The 11,762-nt window shown below is 35.1% G+C and overlaps 1 protein-coding gene across 1 annotated transcript in view; it reads left to right on the forward strand.

The window, feature by feature from the left end:
* Positions 1 to 11,762, forward strand: part of LOC137624565 (WSCD family member AGAP003962-like) — a 392,441-nt gene that overhangs the window by 358,700 nt on the left and 21,979 nt on the right. The gene's annotated exons all lie outside the window — the stretch shown is intronic.

Raw genomic sequence — 11,762 nt, forward strand, 5'->3', positions numbered from 1 at the left:
ATTTTTTTATTTAGAAATGATGGCTTTATTTCTAAATTATGACCATCTCTCTCTCTCTCTCTCTCTCTCTCTCTCTCTCTCTCTCTCACACCGAGTTTTAGTTTAGAAATGATGGCTTTTATTTCTAAATTATCACCATCTTCTCTCTCTCTCTCTCTCTCTCTCTCTCTCTCTCTCTCAAATTAATCGAAATGAGTAAAAATCCTCCACACAAACAATCTATAAATTGTGATTTTTATGGCTATAAAACCCTATTCGTACAAAAAAGTAATTTTGCCAAGAATGAAAATGAGATAGGATGTTGCACTAATTATTATTAAGCGATAGAGGGTCGGATATTCCTTTGAAATATGTTACATTTTATTGCATTGCAGTAAAGAAAATAATGAAACAGTTTTACGCCATGACCAGGTTGAAGATCAAAATACCATGGATCTAGCTTGCTAGATATTATTATTATTATTATTATTATTATTATTATTATTATTATTGTTATTATTATTATTGTTGTTGTTGTTGTTGTTGTTGTTGTTATTATTATCATTATTATTATTATTATTACTTGCTTAGCTACAACCCTAGTTGGAAAAGCAAGATAGTATAAGTCCAGGGACTCCAACAGGGAAAATAGCCCAGTGAGGAAAGGAAACAAGGAAGTAAGAGAATTAATTAACAATTAAGATAAAATATTTAAGAACTATAACAATTGAAATAAATATTTCATGTATAAACTATGAAAACTTTAACAAAACAAGAGGAAGAGAAATAAGATAGAACAGTATGGCTAAATGTACCCTCAAGCAAGAGAACTCTAACCCAAGACAGTGGAAGACCATGGTACAGAGTCTATGGCACTACCCAAGACTAGAGAACAATGGTTTGATGTTAGAGTGTTCTTTTCCTAGAATTTGAAAATTCCCTTTTGTAATACACTTAAGTAAGTTAGGATACTTTCAGAAGTGTTTTGTCTCAATAAGATAATTGATAATATAAATATTATTATTATTATTATTATTATTATTATTATTATTATTATTACTAGCCAAGCTACAACCCTAGTTGGAAAAGCAAGATGCTATAAGCCCAAGGGCTCCAACAGGGAAAAATAGCATAGTGAGGAAAGGAAATAAGGAAATAAATGATGAGAATAAGTTAACAATATATGATATCATCTTTTGAAAAGCTTAAGAGACTTAAAGATGTTTGACAACTAAATCGATGGGTCTCCAAGACAGAGAAAAAAAAATGTTTGACTAAAAATATTGACACAGTGAGAAAAAATATATTTGTCTAAACTAGAGTGACATCAGAAAAAAAAGATAAAAACATTTTACAATCCAAAACATAATCACTCGAAAATGAGGTCAAATTACGGTCATATCATTCCATACTTGTTATTATTATTATTATTATTATTATTATTATTATTATTATTATTATTATTATTCTTTGTTTCCTTTCCTCACTGGGAATACACACCCTTAAGATTTTGGCGAAGGCAAAAACAAAAATCTACAACGTAATAAATTCACACTTGGGATTTTGGAAATAAAGAAAAAAGGATAGAGTGAATCAGGACTATGTCTTGCATGGCTGAAAGAAAATGATAATTTTTGAGGTGTTGGTGTCATGTGGAATCCAGTGAGACACGGTCGATTACCTCTTGCCTTCCAGGACACGTTCCTGGAATGGATCTCTCTCTCTCTCTCTCTCTCTCTCTCTCTCTCTCTCTCATTGAGAATTATCTTTATTCATGACTTGGTATAGTCATTATTGTTATTTTGACTACATAAGATATAACTCCGTCCTACATTATGAATTGTAATTTCATATATATATATATATATATATATATATATCTATATATACATATATATATAAATATATATATATATGTAATATATATATATATATATATATATATATATATATTGTGATGTTTCTGAATGAGGATACCTTAACGTGGAGAAAAGGGTTTGCGCATCACCATGATCAACAAAGCTGTACTAGTTAGAGCCACCTATACTAGATTGGTTTGCTGTGAGCGATCCGACGAAAAATCTCCCTCCATCACCAATCCGCTCTGGCAAGCGTGGTGATGAAAACTGACCAAAAGCCAGATGTGAATTGGCTTGTCTGAGGCCTTTGTCCTGCAGTGGACTAGAAATGGCTGCATTTGTTGTTGTTGTTTTTGTTGTTGTTGTTGTTGTTGTTGTTTACTTGGATGTACCAGTTCCTAGCAAAATGGAGACTGAAGTCATGTGAACTTCTGTTCTGTTTCGTGATCTTTCATTATCTTTCCTTAAGGTGATTAGATTATGCGGACTGAAAGGCTGGAGGTGTTTGAAAGCGGTTAGACCCACTTGCTCTCAGGTATTGGAAATAATGGACCGATTAGTATAGAAACAGACACTTCTGATTATCTTCTTTTACTGATTAATTAAATAGTACTGTACTATAATACTCCAGTGGCTACTTTCCTCTTGCTTGAGTACACTCGGGCACACTATTCTATCTAATTTCTCTTCCTCTTGTTTTGTTAAAGTTTTTATAGTTTATATAGGAGATATTTATTTTAATGTTATTCTTAAAATATATATTTATTCCTTCTTTCCTTTCCTCACTGAGCTATTTTCCCTGTTGGAGCCCCTGGGCTTATAGCATTCTGCTTTTCTAACTAGGGTTGTAGCTTAGCAATTAATAATAATAATAATAATAATAATAATAATTGATTGATTGATTGATTAGTAGATATTATCTGGCATCGTAACAGCAGAGGTTTCCACTTGGTAAGGGTAGAAGAGACTCTTTTAGCTATGGTAAGCAGCTCTCTTAGGAAAAGGACTCTTCAAAATCAAACCATTGTTTTCTAGTCTTGGGTAGGGCCATAGCCTCCGTACCTTGTCTTCCTCTGTCTCGGGTAGAGTTCTCTTGCTTGAGGGTACACGTGGGCACACTATTCTATCTGTTTCCTTTATTTCCATTCCTTACTGGGCTATTTTACTTGTTGGAGCCCTTAGGCTTATTGCATCCTGCTTCTCCAACTATAGCCAATTTTTTTTAGCGAGGCAGATTTACACCGACTCCCAGCGGTGCCCTTTTAGCTCGGAAAAGTTTCCTGATCGCTAATTTGTTAGAATTATCTTGTGCAACCAATCAGCGATCAGGAAACTTTTCCGAGCTAAAAGGGCACCGCTGCGAGTCGGTGCAAATCTGCCTCGCTAAAAAAAATTTGACTATAGTTGGAGAAGCAGGATGCAATAAGCCTAAGGGCTCCAACAAGTAAAATAGCCCAGTGAGGAATGGAAAATCTGCCTCGCTAAAAAAATGACTATAGGGCGGTAACTTAGCAAGTAATAATAATAATAATAATAATAATAATAATTCAGATTCCTGTTTTATCTGAATGTTTATGTGACGTGTCTGACTTTGAGAAAATGCGTAAAAAAAATCTATGTTTGTATTCGTGATCTGTTTGGAAAGAATAAGCTTTGAAAAAAGTAGGTTTAGGCAAAACAGGTTTGAACATAACAAGTCGCTAAGAGTCGCATGGGGTAGCAAAAAATTCGTTTTGTCCTTGCTTGACCTTTGAATACAAAATAGAGATAGATAGGATGTAAATTTGATTATGCAGGTTTAGGACAAGTTCAGCTCCGTAGGTATACTAGAAAACTGTTGCTTTTATGGTTGTTGATATAATAAGTCAATCAAATAGATAAATTGTAATTGTGAAAATCTATATTTTAAGGCCCTTTGTCGGATGAAATTATTATTATTATTATTATTATTATTATTATTATTATTATTATTATTATTATTTTAAAACGACGTAAGACTATTCTATTATTATTATTATTATTATTATTATTATTATTATTATTATTTTAAAACGACGTAAGACTATTCTATTATTATTATTATTATTATTATTATTATTATTATTATTATTATTATTATTATCTTGAAACGACGGAAGACCATCTCTCTCTCTCTCTCTCTCTCTCTCTCTCTCTCTCTCTCTCTCTCTCATATGATTGCTTAAAACATGAAATTAAAGGTGACGAGAATTTGCCTTCTTCACTTGCTCAAGATTTAAAAAAAAAAACTTTGAATCTCTCTCTCTCTCTCTCTCTCTCTCTCTCTCTCTCTCTCTCTCTCATGTGACAACCCAGTTTGACAGGGGTGAGGTAGAACAATACGTGCAAATCCTGGATTATAATCGTCATTCTCTTTATTCAACCTCCAAAGCCGTCTATCAAAAAGATGTTATTTTTAGAAAGCTAATATTGACGGAGATTTTGAACAGGCCATGTTAAGTTTATGCAGTCTTTTATTTTGCCATTCTATCTATCTATTTACGAAGGCACTTCCCCCAATTTTGGGGCGTAGCCGATATTAAGGCCGGGAGCACACTAGCGACTCTGTGGCGCCACAAAGCCACAGCATCGTGTGGCGGGGATGTGGTCTCTCATAGGTTTCCATTGTTTTCAAGTTTTGCCGCGCAAACTAGCGACTGTGGCAAGCGACCGTGGCTCTCTGTCGCTCATCCCCGCCACAGGCGTGGCGTGGCTTTGTGGCGCCACAGAGTCGCTGGTGTGCTCCCGGCCTAAACAAAGGAACAAAAGGGGGCTTTTCCTCTCCTAGCTCCTCCCAGCCTGACGAGGGATTCGGCCGAGTTTTGGCTGGTGCAGCTAGGATGCCACAGCCCACCCTCTCCCGTTATCCACCATAAAAGAAAGCTTCATATACTCCCCTACTGCTGCTACCTCAGCGGTTTTCTTCTCTTAGCTCCTCCCAGCCTGACGACGGGTTCAGCCGAATTTGGCTGGTACTGCTAGGGTGCCACAGGCCACATACAAAATGGAATTGTCTGCGCTATGTCATTATGAATAAAAAAAAAAAAAAACTTTTATAGAATGCAGCCAAATAACTACTTAGCTTTTCATTTGTTAATATTTTTTTTTTACTTTTTCATTACTAATTAATTATTGTAATTGTTTTGCATTTACTGAGATGCGCTGTATATTTTCTGGTAATTACATCTTTCAAGGGAATATTTTTGTCATTGCTATATTCAAATTTTACAAAATATTTTTCAAAAACTATGTCTTTCCAGTGAAGTTCTGTAACAAAGTTCTGTAACCAAAATACACAATAAACTGGCTCTTGGTTTTAGAAAAATGAGGCAAAATTCCAAATTTACAAAAAAATATTTTCCAAAAACTATACTATGTTTTTTCCAATAAATTGTTATAACAAAATTCTTTAGCCAATAAAAATACATAATAAACGGGCTCTTGCTTCAAGAAAAGCGAGACGAACGTTTTATTCTGTCATTGCTGTATTCAAAATTTTAAAATTTGCAAAATAATTTCAGTCCTTATTTTTTTTTTCAGTAAAGTTCTGTAACAAAAAAAAAAAAAAAACTGCATTATAAACGGACTCTTGCTTCATGAAAAAAAGAGGCGAAAGTTTTACTCTATTCAAAATTTACAAAATATATTTCAAATTATTATTATTATTATTATTACTTGTAAGCTACAACCCTAGCTGGAAAAGCAGGATGCTATAAGCCCAGGGGCCACAACAGGAAAAATATCCCAGTGAGGAAAGGATACAAGGGAAAATATAAAATATTTTAAGAGCTGTAACAGCATTAAAATAAATATTTCCTATTTAAGCTATAAAGACTTTAACAAAAACAAGAAGAAGAGAAATAAGATAGGATAGTGTGCCCGAGTATAACCTCAAGCAAGAGAACTCTACCCCAAGACGGTGGAAGACCATGGTACAAAGGCTATGGCACTATAACAATAAAGCGAAGGTAATCTCCCATTGCACTGTTCAGATGAGATCAAACAGACGCGGAATCTCATTTCGAGGAATTTTCCGCTGAAGTGCCGCTGCGGAATTATGTATTCGGCGATTCTATTTCCTCATTTATTGACAGCTTAATCAGTAAACAAAAGACACGCGTCGCTCGCCTTTACCTTTGTGTTTTAATTGCCTATTGTTTTACCCCTTGGTGGACTGGGGAGCAGTGTTGCCAGGTTTTCCAAATGAGAAAAAGCCAACTGCAGCTATAAAAGGCCGACCTGATCGTAAAAAAAAGGCCGAAAATGTATTCAAGGCTAACCAATTTTTAAAAAAAGGCCAAATTTTGGTATCTAGCGCAAAAAAAGGCCAATTTTGAAGTTTTCTGGCCAAAGAAGGCCACATTTGGATTTTTTCTGGCAAGAAAAAAGGCCAACCTGACAACCCTGCTGGGGAGCATGGTTGCCATGTTTTCCAACTTCTGATCAACTCAGCTTTAAAAGGCCAACCTCATAGTAGAAAAAGGCCGAAAATATATCATTTAAGGCCCACCGATTTCTTAAAAAGGCCAAATTTTGGTATCTAGCACGGAAAAAGGTCAATTTTGAAGTTTTCTGGCCAAAAAAGGTCAATTTTAAAGTTTTCTGGCCAAAAAAGGCCACATTTGGATTTTTCTAGCAAGAAAAAAGGCCAACCTTACTATATTACTTAAGGCTAACCAATTTTATATAAAGGCCAAATTTTGGTATCTAGCACGGAAAAAAGGCCAATTTTGAAGTTTTCTGGCTAAAAAAGGCAAGGCTAATTTTGAATTTTCTGCCCAAAAAAAGCCAAATCTGGATATTTCTAGCCATAAAAGGCCAACCTGGCAACCCTGCTAAGGACTACAATGAAATACCAGAATGACGTTTAAAGAAGATGTACGCTCGAGAATAGAAACAATTATTGACGTGTGCCAAGTGCATTCAGACGCGTATTGTTTATTTTGCGCGGTAGATGGGTCGGAACGAGTTGGTTATTATAGCTTTTTGTTGCTTAAATAACGCGGGAAAACCTGCTTTTTGTTGCTTAAATTACGCGGGAAAATCTGCTTTTTGTTGCTTAAATAACGCGGGAAAACCTGCTTTTTGTTGCTTAAATAACGCGGGAAAATCTGCTTTTTGTTGCTTAACTAACGCGGGAAAACCTGCTTTTTGTTGCTTAAATAACGCGGGAAAATCTGCTTTTTGTTGCTTAAATAACGCGGGAAAATCTGCTTTTTGTTGCTTAACTAACGCGGGAAAATCTGCTTTTTGTTGCTTAACTAACGCGGGAAAATCTGCTTTTTGTTGCTTAACTAACGCGGGAAAATCTGCTTTTTGTTGCTTAACTAACGCGGGAAAATCTGCTTTTTGTTGCTTAACTAACGCGGGAAAATCTGCTTTTTGTTGCTTAACTAACGCGGGAAAATCTGCTTTTTGTTGCTTAACTAACGCGGGAAAATCTGCTTTTTGTTGCTTAACTAACGCGGGAAAATCTGCTTTTTGTTGCTTAAATAACGCGGGAAAATCTGCTTTTTGTTGCTTAACTAACGCGGGAAAATCTGCTTTTTGTTGATTAAATAACGCGGGAAAATCTGCTTTTTGTTGCTTAACTAACGCGGGAAAATCTGCTTTTTGTTGCTTAACTAACGCGGGAAAATCTGCTTTTTGTTGCTTAAATAACGCGGGAAAATCTGCTTTTTGTTGCTTAAATAACGCGGGAAAATCTGCTTTTTGTTGCTTAAATAACGCGGGAAAATCTGCTTTTTGTTGCTTAACTAACGCGGGAAAATCTGCTTTTTGTTGCTTAAATAACGCGGGAAAACCTGCTTTTTGTTGCTTAAATAACGCGGGAAAATCTGCTTTTTGTTGCTTAACTAACGCGGGAAAATCTGCTTTTTGTTGCTTAAATAACGCGGGAAAACCTGCTTTTTGTTGCTTAAATAACGCGGGAAAATCTGCTTTTTGTTGCTCAAATAACGCTGGAAAAATCTGCTTTTTGTTGCTTAAATAACGCGGGAAAAATCTGCTTTTTGTTGCTTAAATAACGCGGGAAAATCTTCTCTTTGTTGCTTAAATAACGCGGGAAAATCTGCTCTTTGTTGCTTAAATAACGCGGGAAAATCTGCTCTTTGTTGCTTAAATAACGCGGGAAAATCTGCTCTTTGTTGCTTAAATAACGCGGGAAAATCTGCTCTTTGTTGCTTAAATAACGCGGGAAAAATCTGCTCTTTGTTGCTTAAATAACGCGGGAAAATCTGCTCTGTGTTGCTTAAAATAACGCGGGAAAATCTTCTCTTTGTTGCTTAAATAACGCGGGAAAATCTGCTCTGTGTTGCTTAAATAACGCGGGAAAATCTGCTCTTTGTTGCTTAAATAACGCGGGAAAATCTGCTCTTTGTTGCTTAAATAACGCGGGAAAATCTGCTGTGTTGCTTAAATAACGCGGGAAAATCTGCTCTTTGTTGCTTAAATAACGCGGGAAAATCTGCTCTTTGTTGCTTAAATAACGCGGGAAAATCTGCTTTTTGTTGCTTAAATAACGCGGGAAAATCTGCTTTTTGTTGCTTAAATAACGCGGGAAAATCTGCTCTTTGTTGCTTAAATAACGCGGGAAAATCTGCTTTTTGTTGCTTAAATAACGCGGGAAAATCTGCTCTTTGTTGCTTAAATAACGCGGGAAAATCTGCTTTTTGTTGCTTAAATAACGCGGGAAAATCTGCTCTTTGTTGCTTAAATAACGCGGGAAAATCTGCTCTGTGTTGCTTAAATAATGCGGGAAAATCTGCTCTTTGTTGCTTAAATAACGCGGGAAAATCTGCTCTGTGTTGCTTAAATAACGCGGGAAAATCTGCTCTTTGTTGCTTAAATAACGCGGGAAAATCTGCTCTTTGTTGCTTAAATAACGCGGGAAAATCTGCTCTTTGTTGCTTAAATAACGCGGGAAAATCTGCTCTGTGTTGCTTAAATAACGCGGGAAAATCTGCTCTGTGTTGCTTAAAATACGCGGGAAAATCTGCTCTTTGTTGCTTAAATAACGCGGGAAAATCTGCTTTTTGTTGCTTAAATAACGCGGGAAAATCTGCTTTTTGTTGCTTAAATAACGCGGGAAAATCTGCTCTTTGTTGCTTAAATAACGCGGGAAAATCTGCTATTTGTTGCTTAAATAACGCGGGAAAATCTGCTCTTTGTTGCTTAAATAACGCGGGAAAATCTGCTTTTTGTTGCTTAAATAACGCGGGAAAAATCTGCTCTTTGTTGCTTAAATAACGCGGGAAAATCTGCTTTTTGTTGCTTAAATAACGCGGGAAAATCTGCTCTTTGTTGCTTAAATAACGCGGGAAAATCTGCTCTGTGTTGCTTAAATAATGCGGGAAAATCTGCTCTTTGTTGCTTAAATAACGCGGGAAAATCTGCTCTGTGTTGCTTAAATAACGCGGGAAAATCTGCTCTTTGTTGCTTAAATAACGCGGGAAAATCTGCTCTTTGTTGCTTAAATAACGCGGGAAAATCTGCTCTTTGTTGCTAAGATAACGCGGGAAAATCTGCTCTTTGTTGCTTAGATAACGCGGGAAAATCTGGAAGCACAACATCAGGAGGAAAAGGAATTGGACCATAGAGGCAACAGTTGTGGTTAGAATGTCTGTTAGATTAATTTATTATTATTTTTATTATTATTATTATTATTATTACTACTACTACTTCATCGTCATCATCATCATCATTATTATTATTATTATTATTATTATTATTATTATTATTATTACTATTCTTTGTCTGCATCTTTTCCCATTTTTACGTGGAGTCGATGTTTCTGGTCAGCGTTCTCCATCTACCTCTGTCTCACACTTCATCGCCGGTTAATCATTATTATTATCATAATTATTATTATTACTACTATCATAGTCATAATCATCGTTATTAACATCGTTATTATTATCATTATTATTATTATTATTATTTTCATTATTATTACTATTATTATTATTATTTTATTATTATCATCGTTATTATTATACAGTAGATTACTTGACGGCCAACATATGAAAATTGGAGAACTTGGTCCGTAGACTTCAGTAAAATGTTGACAATCTTCATAGGAGGAGGTCTGAAATCTCTCGCTGCTCCTTATACTTGTTCAATTTTAAATTTCTATTTAAAGTTTCCAAGTATTCTATCTTATTTCTCTTCCTCGTGTTATGATGATGATGACGATGATAATAATAATAATAATAATATAATAATAATAATAATTATAAAAATAATATAATAATAATAATAGCGTAGGTAATAAATTGAAATAATAAAATACTTGGGTAATTCATTGAACAGTTCGAATGATTTCTCTTCGACTTCGTCTTGCCTTTTGTTTGTGGGTTTATAATAAAATGGAAACGAAGATTTTGGGAAAAGTTTTAATGGCCGAAATACTCCATGAAAGATATTATTGTATACAATGAGAGAGAGAGAGAGAGAGAGGAGAGAGAGAGAGAGAGAGGAGTTGTTACTTAATAAATCCCAACAATTGTGTGTAGTGTATATTTATACTAGCATGGATATCTCTCTCTCTCTCTCTCTCTCTCTCTCTCTCTCTCTGTATAAATATAAATGTATTGCATATACGTGTATATATATATATATATATATATGTATGTATATATATATATATGTATGTATATATATATATACTGTATATATAAATATATATATATATATATGTATATATATATATATATATGCATACAGAGAGAGTGGATATATATATATATATATATATAGAGAGAGAGAGAGAGAGAGAGAGAGCACAACCGCTTACGCATAACTTATGTTTTTATTTTCCTCTTGTGAAGAGGGCAGAGGTACAATGTTAATTGCATCAATGTTTCAAACTTCAAAAATATCTCGTTCCCTGACTCGTAGCGTAGCACACAAATCTTCCTTAATGAAAATAACGTGGAAACTTTACTTCAGGATAGACTAAGGTGGTTCAACAGAATTCCGTAAAAAAAAAAAAAAAAAAAAATATGGGTTAATCGCTTTGCTTATTACGTCTTTTAGGTTTCCTTTGAATCTAGTATCTACCCTATATGATAAAAAGCAAGTGGCTGGATATATATATATATATATATATATGTATATATATACATACATATATATATAGATGTATGTATGTATGTATACATACATATATATATATATATATATATTTAATATGTGTATATATACATACATATGTGTATATTTATATTATGTATGTATGTACAGTATATACTGTATATATATATATATATTTAATATATATATATATATATATATATATTCCTGTCACGCTAAACGGCAACCACACGTAACACAACAATCTCCCACAATTTGCCCAAACAATCGTGCTGTAGTTAGTAAAGGGGGAAGGGGGCGAGAAGGGTTAAATCTGTGTGTGCGTTTGCACGTGTGCTTATCCATCTAAATATTCATCCATCATTTTTGACGGGTTGCGTACATTAGCATGCAATACTACTGTATGAAACGTAACCACTTTAGTGTTATATTGTGTCCTTCAAGAGCTTCAAAAGTTGATGAATGTTTGATGATGTTAAGTACCTCAACTCCACATGCATGTTTATGTATAACCAGGAGCACGCTAGCGACTCTGTGGCGCCACAAAGCCACGCTGACGCCATGCCTGTGGCGGGGATGAGCGTCAGAGAGCCACAGTTGCTTGCCACAGTCGCTAGTTTGCGCGGCAAAACTTGAAAACAATGGAAACCTATGGGAGACCACATCCCCGCCACACGATGCTATGGCTTTGTGGCGCCACAAAGCCACGCCACGCCTGTGGCGGGGATGAACGACAGAGAGCCACAGTCGCCTGCCACAGTCGCTAGTTTGCGCGGCAAAACTTGAAAACAATGGAAACCTATGGTGAGAACC

This window comes from Palaemon carinicauda, chromosome 2, assembly GCF_036898095.1.
Source record: "Palaemon carinicauda isolate YSFRI2023 chromosome 2, ASM3689809v2, whole genome shotgun sequence".
Lineage (NCBI taxonomy): Eukaryota > Metazoa > Arthropoda > Malacostraca > Decapoda > Palaemonidae > Palaemon > Palaemon carinicauda.